Here is a 12,957-nt window from a genome sequence, read left to right on the forward strand (position 1 = left end):
ATTACTTTCCCAGCTCTTTGTCGATGGGGCAGAGATACATGCTTGAGGATGCATTGTGACCAGGGATAGGGTGTCCGTCTGTATGTCTGTCTCTTATGATACGAAAATGTTAGGGAAAATCAAACACCAAACTTATTCATGTAAGAAATAATTCTATTGAATCTGACTATGAATACAAACAAATGCAAATTTTTAAAGCTACTGTTACCTATGAAAACATGTATGTACGCTATATGTATTGAGAATAGAATAGCATGTATTGTCCCCAGTGAGGTGTGTGTGTGTGTGTGTGTGTGTGTGTGTGTGTGCTCACACAAATCATAATTATTAGAAGCTAAGCGTATCTAGGGTAAGGTTGTATATTAGCAGATGAGGTAATGAAGGGCATGGTGTAGACTGTAGACTGTGACACTGTGTAATAGCGGTGGGAAAAACATTCGTGCCTTCTCAGGACCTCGGAACCACCTCGTTATGAACGTCCGAATTCCCGTCACAGTCGCTGACTTGTCCGCATGCGTCCGGTCGCGACTTTACTTACATTTTGTTATCACTGTCGTTCAGGTTTATCTCTAGTAATTTAAAAGGCACATATTTATCATTAAAGATGTCATTGCTTTTATTTGTATCTGTATAATCCGGTATCTTACAAATCAATGAGGGCCTTGGTTGGAATACAAAGTCACTTTGGAGCACGTTCAAACACAACGGAAATCCACCAATCACCGCCCGAGTACGTCGCGCAGTGTTACCAGATCCACCTGTCCTCGGCTGGCAAAATCAGTGCGTCAGACTCCGTGGAACCGAGTATAGTGTGTCGTACTCATTCAAACTTATTGTATCGATCGGAAACGTAGAGTGTAAGAAAATCCTTGCAACATAAACTATGGACGTTATGTAAGGTGTCTGTCTATCTATCTATAGCCAGACGCTTAAATTCTGGAAGAGGTGGCCACAAACAAATTGCCTCCATGTCGCCCGGTGTCCTGCCATTTCGCTGGCCTCCCCTCATCGCACATACCATTTTCTCATATACCTCCCCACTACATCCCTCCTTCTCATCCTTGGTCTGCCCCTCCTTCTTCCACCACCCACCTCAATTACATACATTCTCTCAGTAAGGTGTCACAGAGAGATGTTAAAGAGAACCGCCTGGAAAGGAGAACACACGAAATGAAAGGATATAATCACCACAATAAAAGGGGAACAAAAGGTTGTGACCTGGTAACGGCCTTTGTAGAGCCTAACAGACGAACAGCCAGGACAAGTGAGTGGCAACCCAGAGATGAAATGTAGCGAGATGAGATTCGGAAAGACGATGGGAATGGATAGACCAGGCTAACACCCAACAGATCGCAGGGTGCCGGTATGACCATCCGAGAGATGAAAAAAATAAAATAAGAAAGAATATTAAGGGAAACTAAGAATAATCCTGCCCAAGAGAGGAATGAGAAATAAAGTAAAATGCGTAGGACATATATTTTTACCGCTTTTCTTTCTCATGAAGGATTAAGAAAATTCGTTAGAGCTGAAGAATTTGCAATGGAGAGAAAAGAAGAGTCAAGTTGCAGACTACAGAGTATTTTTTTTCCTGATGAGAAAAGTATTACTGATATATCATGGGACCTTTATCTTATGTCGATAAAGACAGATTACATTAAATTTATGAGACCAGAGAATTTCTACTCAGTTTTTCATGTCGGAAATAAGTGTTAAAAATTCCTGAAACACGAGATTTTTTTTTTTTTTTTTTTTTACATTTTGTATGAGCAATCAGGAGAGGATGATGAAGGGAAAAGCTTCTGCATATTCTTTACGAAAAGGGAAAAGTACTGTTTTCATTAAAAAATATTTTTCATGTCGGAAAAAGGTGTACAAATTCTTGGGACTCTTTTTTACCATTACTTTTGCTTGAGCAACCAGGAGAGGATGAATGGCGGGGAAAATTTTTGCATTAAAAAAAAAATAAAAAAAAATCTGAATGAAAATTCTGGGCGGTCAGCACTGTTTTTTCTCTCTTCTTTTTCTTTTTAAAAGGTGTAACTGCATTTGTATTTTTTTTTATCAAAGAAAAATAGAGTTGAAGAGGAAAAGAATTTTCAAGTACGTTCGAGATGATTGGAAATCTCCACCTTCTTCCTCTTATCCTTACCCTTCTTTCCCTTTCCTCATTTTTCCTCTCCTTTCTCTCCCTCCTAATCCCCTCCTTCTCCTCTTCACTGACACCCTCCTTTCTCTCGCTAACACCCCCTGACACCCTCCTTTCCCTCTCACACTCCCTTTCCCCTAACCCTTCACTTCCTTTTCTTCCCCCTTCCCGTCCGAGCCTTCTACTCTCCATACCACTCCCCCCTTCCTCTACTACCCTTTCCCTCCCCTCGTCTCCCCTTCCCCCTGCCCCCATCCATCACTTAGCAAGGATATTTTGCACTTCATCCTTATAGATGTTATTCCTCGCTCACACCTAACAATTTCCGCCATCAGCTTGCTATATTACTCTTGTCTCCCGGCACTGCTCGGGTCCAAGATGTCTTCATAATCTCATTCATTCTTCACTGGAGAGCAAGAAGGGGCCTATTTTTTCTTCCCTGTTTTTCAGAAGGCAATCCGTTTACACTCCAAGTAAACTCTCCTGTCACTAGTCGATCACTCTCCTGAACAAAATAACTTTGTTTGACGCTAGTAATAATAAAACAACCATTTAATTGTACGAAAACATGTAAAAATGTTGTTATTTTTCACTAGCCTACTCCGTTTACTCTCAGTCACGTAAACTCCTGCACTCTTTACTGCATGACTGTCCTCAGCCAAATAGTCATCTGGTGTTAGCAGGAAAATAATGGACTAGTGGCAACAGGATTATGATATAAAACTTAATTGTTTTTATTGTTTTACCCATTCCATTGGTTGTAGGTGATGGCGACCATCACCCACTTGCTTGATGTACTGCCACCAACTCCTTCTTTCACCTCTGTCACTCTGTTTCTGTGTCTGCCCTCTTTTCTTCCTATTTCTCCCTCTCCTTCCTATCATTTTCCATTACTCTTCATTCCACTTCAGATGGCCCTACACTGAGTGGCAAGCATAATGTTTTCCTGCAACCCAGGATACGATTAACAACGTTAAATGGTAACCATACAACCAGATAACTAACTAATATGGAGTCTCCTATGAGCTTCTCTGGCGTTCATGTTACGTGGGTGGTGTGATGCAGAAGCAGCATCCTTCCAGGAACCAAACTCCCAAATTTTCCCACACCTCTCTGTTGCGTGGTGCTGCTAACCGCAAGGGAACATCGGTTCATTGCACAGAACGACCCTAAAGAGGCGGCAGCTAGCCTTTTTTTTTTTTTTTTAATGCAAGAAAGTCGGAACGAATAGCCTGGGGCCTGCAAATTGCTCCCTCCAAGAAAACACAAAAACAAGATAACAGAGAGCCAGATTCAAGATCCGTTCATTTCGTGATGCCTGAACAAACTGCGTTTGAAAGACTGGAGATCGTAGGCACTACGAAAATCAGACAGAGGAAGACAGTTCCACAGGTCACCTGTTGCATACATGAAGGACTGGGAGTAGCAGTTAACTCTTTCATAAGAGAGATGGACAGAAAATTGATGAGAGTTGATCGCTTGACCGGTGCTACACGCCCGCCATAGTGCTGGAGGGATGTAAGCAGAGAGTTCAGAGGAGCAGTGACCATTGAGGTAGCGATAGAAAAGATATAAAGATGTACAAGTGCGGCGAAAAGACAGAGGTTGAAGGGAGACAGTACGAGGAGGAGAGTTACTGAGACGAAAAGCCTTTGACTCCACCCTACTGAGAAGAGCTGTATGTTCGGAGCCTCCCCACACATGAGAGTTGTACTCTACACGGGCGAATAAAACCCGTGTATAAAGTCAACAACTGTGCGGGGTAAAGAAGGTAGGAGTCGCCTTAGCACACCCAATCTCTTGGATGCAGTTTTTACAAGGTTTTACAAGGGAGGTATTGTTCTTTCCAAGATAAATCATCAGAGAATGAAAAAAGATGATGCAGGATTGAGCTGGATATTGTTAAAAATTAGAGGGTACTCCTGTGGAAGATTTTGTCGGGTTGATAGATGAAAGAACTGAGTTTCTGATGCATTAAAAACAACAAGGTTATTTTTATCCCAATCAGAGACATGAGCCAAGTCAGACATTAGGTGTGCTATAGCTTCATCCTTGTTTGTTGAAGTAATTGCTGAGATGGATGCTGCAGGAAGCGAATGGAAAGGTGAAGGGTGAAGTCATCAGCGTATGAGTGGATAGGGTTAGATGTACACTCGCGCCTACTAATTTCTCCCCCCCCCCCCCACCTTACACCAGTATAGTGGTTTGAAACGTTTCGAACAGCCATGCCTGGTGCTGTGACGCGGTGTCAATAGATTTTGTTACAGACACTCAGAACCAGTAGAGGTATGTGTATAAAGGGCTTTAGTGTGCAATAGTATCTTTTTCCTACAACATGATTGTATCGATGTGGGAAAGGAGCGTAGGTGGAGGACCTGTATACTGACATCATGATAAATAATCATAGTAAACAATGTGTGTTGAGAATGATGTATTACGTCTTTTCGCATCCATTCTCTTTCCCGTATTCGCAACCCCGGGACCCTTCTCTCTCTCCTATACGCCCTCTCACCCTCATCCTCCACTCCTACCCTTCCTCACACCTCTCTTACCCTCTCATCCCCCTCTCACGCCCTTTCTTAACCAACATAACTTTAGGTAATAATGACATGAACCATCTCACATTGATTTATATTATACATGCCAACTGTTTTGTCGTGTTGTAATCAGTTATGTAACAGATGCACTTCAACTTGGACTTTGACATACAGTTGTTTATTGGTCATACAAGTTCTGTGTGATTATTGACGTCCATTCATTCGTGTTAATGTGGCAATTTAGGTTTTATCTTACCGATATAGCAACGTAAAGTGGCTGTCCAGTCATTTCTTCGTTAAGTAAATGAATCAGGATCGGCTCAACTAACCACAAACACATTGTAAAATATTCTGGCCTGTTGCCACAACACTGACGCTATGTCATTATGTAAACGAATTAATGAGAGTTGGAATCAACAGAATAACAACAGTGGGTAAACATACAACTAGTCAAAAGTGTTAATGTATGTTATGTAAAATAACAAACGTGTAGTTAGTTATACACTAAACTCTCATTTTATTGCCCATGAGGTTCTGTGTGTGTAAGATGTTATGTTTGTAGAAGAGATAGCTTTGTGTCAACATGACATTCTACGTACGAAATGAGCCCATCAATATGAACAATATGACCTAGAGATTTTATATCAATTGATATGTGGCTCTGCTCTACCTGTGGTGCGTGAGTATGACGAGTAAGGCAGGTATCACACGAGCTATCCTTTACAAACACTAGCAACGACGCACGTGGCCAACAAGGCCAATGATAACGTCAACCAGCTGTGTAGCGATAACCATATCTGGGATTAGTTTGTCCGGTGTAGTGATTTATGATAGCACATTAACTGAGTGAACAGCCTAGGCCACTGATAATACCTTTCCCACATTCGCACTCTCTCAGGTGACAATCACATGGTTTCTTTTTGTCCTTTTTCCGGACAAACATCTGAGACAATAAAGTGCAAATATATGCACTCCTTTAGAGACAGTCAACAGAATAACGACATTTCCAGTATACCACTGTGGTTCATAATGATGACTGTGTTGTTAGGGCCACACAAAGACATCCACTGCCTATTTATAATATTCTACCACTATAAATGTTATAAAAAAGTTATAATCAGCATTGGCTACTGCAATTTGTGTCTCTAACTGTTGATATATAAGTTGTGCCTCACAGATTCGAATACGCAGCTCGAATGATTCACCGAGGTGATGTCTTGCATACACTCAACCATCAGAGTCTCGGTGATGTCTTGCATACACTCAACCATCAGAGTCATGCCGTTACTAAGCCACTTGTTGTGAAGGTAAGCCTGACTCGCTCGTCTTATAGATTCCTTTTATGCACATACTGTTTATAATGAATATCCGTAGCCTTTCTATGTTTGAGACTCTGAAATGTTGATCAGTTAGTTAGGGAAGTAAATAATTCCGTGGCATAAATACTCATAGTAATTATGCATGTTTGTTTTGGTGTTCATGAGTATTGTAAACGTTTGTGCAGTGGCGTTCATCACCACAGAGGTCGCCTGTGGCTGCCGCCCCACGAAGGTTGTCCGTGGAAACCACTTTATCAGCTTGAACCCACACTACACAGTTGGTTAACATCCTTTTCCACGTTTCTGTAGTTATGTGATAATGTAGTTTGAAATATCCCTATCACCGTATGGATGGTGTTATCAAAGAATGGAAGATGAGAACCCAAGCAGAGGAAGCTTAGGTTAATCCAATTGTTTATCCTGTAAAAGTAGGCCATTATGGTAAGTATCAAGCTTCTACATTTAAAGATGTAGGAGCCTACCCTGAACACACACACACACACACGTGCACACATACACAAACAAATTACAAACACAAACTCATATATATATAGAGAGAGAGACAGACAGAGACAGAGACAGACAGATAGATAGATAGATAGATAGATAGATAGATATAGATAGAGATAGATAGATATAGATAGAGAGAGAGAGAGAGAGAGAGAGAGAGAGAGAGATAATCCTTGCGATTAGTGTCAATATGAATGTCAATCAATTATTCACAGGTATGCCACAAAGGGGACATTTACCTGCTCCACGCACTCGTCCCAACAGGCCAGAGGTTATCCAGCACAGATCTGAAATCGTTAGTCGCTATAAAGCTGGCCAACCCCTAAAACAGATCAGCAGAGAAATGGCCATCGACATAAAGATTGTGCGTTTGTGGGTTAGGAGAGATGCAGAGGAGAGCCACGTCAAGACCAAGGCCAGACCAGGGCGACCACGGGTAACGTCACCAGAAGATGACCGGCGACTCCTTACTGCTGTAGAATGAAGTCCTAGAAAAACTGCTGTCACACTCACAAGGAAGTTGCAGTTAGAGTGTCATGTGTCTACAGTAAGGCGGCTCCTTCACAATGGCAGAAGAGACTGTTATGTTCCAGCAAGTAAGGAAGAACTTGCAGAAAATCAGCGAGCAGCTCGGCTACAGTTCGCACACCGTTATGTAAATGCTAGCCAAGAGTTTTGGCGGAAAGTTATATTCATGGATGAGACCAGTTTCTCATCTGTAGCAGCTCAGCGCCGTCACTGCTGGAGATCTTGGGGTACCCGGTTCATGAGAGAAAACATTTCAGAACGGGCTAGAAGCGGGAGAGTGAGCGTGCCTTTGTACGGATGGATGTGGTATGGGGGTCCTTTGTGAGCTAGTCCCCATTCAAGGTCACCTCAATTCTGAGGAATACGTAAATATACTAGAGACCTCCCTTTTACCATCTGTCCGTTCATATGCACTTCCAGAACCCCTCCCAATCATCATAGTTCAGGACCGTTCTCCCATACATACCAGTCGTAGAGTAAGGGAATGGTTTGATAATCACCCAGAGATACAGGTAATAGACTGGCCCACGAAAGGTTGTGATATAAATCCCATTGAAAACCTCTGGGGCATAATGAAGCAGGAGTGGGGAGTAGAGGAGAAGACCAGGGAGAGTATTGAGCAGAAAACCAAGGAGGTGTGGGAGGTGTTTAGAAGGCGCCCCAATATTTGCTCCCATCTAGTTGACTCTATGCCCTCGCGGCTACACGAGGTCACTGAGGCTAACGGAGGGTGGACAAGGTACTGATAATCTTGTATTCTGTAATATTCCACATAAGGTAACCTTAAAGTATTAAATCCTATAGCTGTGTAATGTTTTTCCTTATAAGGACCCACTGATCGGGGTGATGATGTTTCTTCACACAAGTGGTATTTTGTGTTTATAAAAGTATGCTTATTACTGTAATGGCATGCCTGTCAACATAATACAGAGGGAAGGTGTTCACATAGCAAGCACTGAAGAAAAACATAATTGTAACCACAACCTTTTTCATGCTTAACACAAACCATATGGTGTTGACACAGAAAGCTATCTCTTCCACAAACATCTTACACACACACAACCTCATGGGCTAATAAAATGAGTTCAATGTATAAGTAACCACGTTTGTTATTTTACATAACATGCATTAACATTCATTCATTGCCAGACGCCATGTATCCCAGACAGGGTGGCCAAGGGCTTAGAGTTAATTGTTTTACAGGGAGGGGCACTAATCCTCCACCAACCCCACTTGACGTAGGGATGCCAACAGCATCTGGTGTTCCCAGGCGGTCACCCATCCAAGTACTAACCAGACCCAACGTTGCTTAACTTCACTGATCGAACGGGAAGCGGTGTACTCAACGTGGTATGGCCGTTGGCAATTTTGACCAATTTGGTTTAACCACTGTTGTTATTCTATTGATTCCAACTCTTATTAATTCGTTTACATAATGACATAGCGTCAGTGTTGTGGCAACAGGCCAGAATATTTTACAATGTGTTTGTGGTTAGTTGAGCCGATCCTGATTCATTTACTTAACGAAGAAATGACTGGACAGCCACTTTACGTTGCTATATCGGTAAGATAAAACCTAAATTGCCACATTAACACGAATGAATGGACGTCAATAATCACACAGAACTTGTATGACCAATAAACAACTGTATGTCAAAGTCCAAGTTGAAGTGCATCTGTTACATAACTGATTACAACACGACAAAACAGTTGGCATGTATAATATAAATCAATGTGAGATGGTTCATGTCATTATTACCTGAAGTTATGTTGGTTAAGAAAGGGCGTGAGAGGGGGATGAGAGGGTAAGAGAGGTGTGAGGAAGGGTAGGAGTGGAGGATGAGGGTGAGAGGGCGTATAGGAGAGAGAGAAGGGTCCCGGGGTTGCGAATACGGGAAAGAGAATGGATGCGAAAAGACGTAATACATCATTCTCAACACACATTGTTTACTATGATTATTTATCAGGATGTCAGTATACAGGTCCTCCACCTACGTTCCTTTCCCACATCGATACAATCATGTTGTAGGAAAAAGATACTATTGCACACTAAAGCCCTTTATACACATACCTCTACTGGTTCTGAGTGTCTGTAACAAAATCTATTGACACCGCGTCACAGCACCAGGCATGGCTGTTCGAAACGTTTCAAACCTCTATACTGGTGTAAGGGGGGGAGGGCAGAGGGGGTGGCTTGTTCGAGCGAGCGCCTAGAGCTGACTGGCCTTTACTCCGGCTTCCAGGGGGGGGAGAAATTAGTAGGCGCGAGTGTACAGCTTAGCCATTAATGAATAAAAGAAAAAGAGTTGGTGATAGGACAGAACCATGAGGAACACCACTAATGATAGCTCTAAGAGAAGAACAGTGGCCGTCTAAAATAGCAGCTATAGAACGACCAGAAAGGAAGATAGAGATAAAGGCACAGATAGAAGGATAGAAACCGTAGGAGGGCAGTTTCGAAATTAATGATTTAGGCCAGACTCGATCGAAAGCCTTTGGATTGTCAAGTGCAATGGAAAAGCTTTCACCAAAGTCCCGAAAGGACGATGACAAGTAGTCTGAAACGTAGGTGAGATCAGCAGTGAAGCGTCCCTGGCAGAACCCATACTGACGATGGGAAAGACACTTGTGATAAGAAAGATGTTTTATTATTATTTTTTTTTTTTGTTAAGAATAGACTAGAAAACTTTTGAAACGGGCGATAGTTAGAGGGATGGGAACGGTCACCCTTCTCTGGGACAGGCTGAATATGAGCAAATTCCAGCGAGAAGGAACGGTGCAAGTTGATCGACAAACGCGAAAGAGTTTACCAAGGCAAGGTGAAAGCACAGAAGCACAGTCTTGAGGACAACAGGAGGGTCCCCATCAGGCCTATATGCGTTGTTAGTACTGATGCTAGAGATGGCAGAAAATACAACTGAAGAAATTTTAATGTCAGCCATAAGGAAGTCAGAGGGGGGAAGAGATGGAAGGACAGCACTGGGGTCGTCTAAGATGGAATTGCAGGAGAAAGACTGAGTGAAGAGATCTGTTTTATCATTAGAAGAAATGGCTACAGAGCCATCAGAGTGGAAAGGTGGAGGGAAGGATGATTAGGTAAAGTTCTTCGAAAGGTTTTTGGAAAAGGTGCCAGAAGGAGCGGGAAGAATTTGAATTGGAGAGTTCAGAGCATTTAGTATGGTGAAATTATTTTTAGCAGTGCCAAGAAAAGATATAGCACGATTCCGGGCAGACACATAAAAAAAGGTTAGATTCAAGGGTGGGTTGGCACCGGTACCTTTTGTAGGCCTTCTTGCTGTGGATATCATTAGAACAAGTGTGACTGAACCAAGTTTTTTTTTTTTTTTGCATTAGTCAAAGGATATGAGAAAGGAATTTATGCTTCCAAGCCTGAGTGAATAATGCACAAGGCAAACTCAGATGGCTCTCAGCCATGGAAGCAACAAACATTCCAGGGAAATCAAAAAAGTACTGCCAGAGGGCCTCCCAATCAACAGCTCCAAAGTACTACAACAGAAGTTTCTTTGGAGAGTCCAAACGCCTTACTGGAACAATAGGACAGGTTAAGGTAATCAGATTGTAATCAGAGGAGCCCCAAGAGGGGAAAAGATTTACAGTGTAAAAAGAAGGATTAATTGTAAGGAAGAGATCATGTGTGTTGGAACTCTCTCCTGGCGGTCAGGGTTATGGGTAGGGTGCTGTACAAGCTACTCTAGGTCATTAAGGATAGAAAAGATGTAGGCTTGTTCGCCAGGTGGATCAGTGAAAGGAGAGGAGAGCCAAAGGTGATGGTGAACATTGAAATCTCATAGAATGGAGATTTCAGAGAAAGACGAAATTGATAGGATGCATTCCATCATAGAAGTAAGATAGTCGAAGAATTTTTGATAGTCAGTGGAATTAAGGGATAGGTAGACAGCACAGATATATTTAGTCAGAGAACGACAGGAAAGCCGAAGCCAAAGAGTAGGGAATTTATAAGAACCAAGTTCAGGAACATGAAAGCAAGATAATTTGTTGCGTACATATACGCAACAGGAAGTTCAGGAACATGAGAGCAAGATAAGTCGTTGCGTATATATAAGCAACAGCCACCTTTGACTTGAAATAGGTATTGAGAAAGTAGGAGCATACAGGAAATGGTTTGCTATCAGTTGCCTCACACAACTGAGCCTTAGTTAGGAAGAGATGGTAATGTTTAGAGGAAGAGAGGTGGTGCTCAACAGAACGAAAAGTTAGAGGTAAGGCTGCGATTGTTGCAGAAATGAAGAAGTGAATCAGACAATGATTCCAGGCATTGCTGGGTCGTCACCGGGAGAGTCACGAATGGTGAGGGCATGTATGGTCTTCTCAGAGTGACTCCGAGGCTTGGTTAAATGATCCCATTCTTGGTTACTTTTGAATAGGAAGTGTAGAGTGTATTGTGCCTGTAGTTTGGTGTTGAGTTAGAGAAATTTGTAATGGAGAGTTTGCTGGCCTACTCTCTGTGTTACAGAAACACTGAAAAAGTTCAGCAAACGGAGATGGTCAGGAACTAGTCCCGAGGGCTGAAGAAACTGAAGTTCCAGCTCTCCCTGTCACCAGCTTTCCATCCACCTGGGTTTATGGGTCTGCTTGGCCAGATAGACCCGTGTTGATCAATAAAAATCCAGTTAGCTAGAGTAAAATGTAAATTCGTCTTGATAGTATGAAGGCTACTTTTAGTTATTCAATTTTTTTTTATGTGTCCGATCTGGGCATAGGCTTCATAGCCTGCTCCCAAGGCCCAATAGTCCTCCTACATATCATACCCCGCTACTTGTCACCACTTCGGCGCTAACACCCACCGTCCATAGTGAATACATGCTAGGGCTGTCTGAGACAAGACTGGTGTATTGGTATTAGCATTCTAATACCAATACACCCGTATTTTTCGACATGTCGGCTGGTCTTCTGGTAGATCAGTAAAGTCTGTTTTTATTAAATTCAAATCCCTAAACTGTTCCCTTCCTCAGCGGGAATTTGAACCTCGGTCCAGTAGGACTGCAGGCCATTTCTCTACAGACTGCGGTTTATGCGTCTGCTTGGCCAGACAGACCCGTATCGATCAATAACAAACCAGATAAATAAAATGTAAATTGGTCTTGATAGGTGAATGCTACTTTTAGTTATTTGGTTATTTGCATAACCTCCATTTCGTAAATTTCTGTTATTCACTGTTAGCATTTTCAGTCAAATCACACATTCTTTATTTCATTCTTGTTCTGTCCAAAAAAGGCAAATAATGAAAAATGATACTAATGGTGATACTAGGGAATGGTATAAGTACAATACTATTAGATGAGGGAACTTCCATTTGATTAACAAGCTTAAAGGCCACCTCAATCGATGTCAAAAGGACAGAAATGAGTCATAACTTAGGAACCTGTGGCCGGATTGGACTGGAAATTGTCTTATTCTTCAAGTTAGAGCATTTAAACTATACCTTGCTGTAACAAAAATTGCGCTACGTTGCGACGTTCTTTCTGTATTACGTATACAAACAAACCAACAAATATACAGAAATCGGATCATGATCATATACTGCAGATAGATGACCTTGATGTGGTGTGACGAGCGAACATGATTTTTTGTTGTGTGGCAAGAGAGATTTCTCTGTTGTTTTGTGTTGTGCTGTGTTGGTAAAGTTGCTAAAGTCTAAACGAGTGAAGTATCTCACGTCCGAAAATCTTTAAAGAGAGAAAGACAAACTGAGCTACTCCTGTAGATGCTCTTGCATATAAAAACACTAACATCCAATTATATGTTACTTTTCAAAGAGCAGTAGCTAAAAGTTAGGTTAGCCCTGATTTTAACCACTAAACGCCAGGTGACGGTTATATCTGACAAGAAATTGAAGGATCGGAGGCACTGGGTGATGGTAATAACCGCAAGTGTT

The 12,957-nt window shown here is 42.0% G+C and overlaps 1 protein-coding gene and 1 non-coding gene across 2 annotated transcripts in view; both read right to left on the reverse strand.

Moving 5' to 3' along the window:
• LOC145403705 (glutamate receptor 1-like) overlaps positions 1–12,957 on the reverse strand; it is a 1,124,056-nt gene that overhangs the window by 689,047 nt on the left and 422,052 nt on the right. The gene's annotated exons all lie outside the window — the stretch shown is intronic.
• On the reverse strand, positions 8,286–8,404 carry LOC145403848 (5S ribosomal RNA). The gene has a single exon (XR_013898054.1). It is a non-coding gene; the product is annotated as a 5S ribosomal RNA (ribosomal RNA).

The sequence above is a fragment of the Coenobita brevimanus genome, chromosome 61 (assembly GCF_032717465.1).
Source record: "Coenobita brevimanus isolate Jiangsu-jjx chromosome 61, ASM3271746v2, whole genome shotgun sequence".
Taxonomy (NCBI): domain Eukaryota; kingdom Metazoa; phylum Arthropoda; class Malacostraca; order Decapoda; family Coenobitidae; genus Coenobita; species Coenobita brevimanus.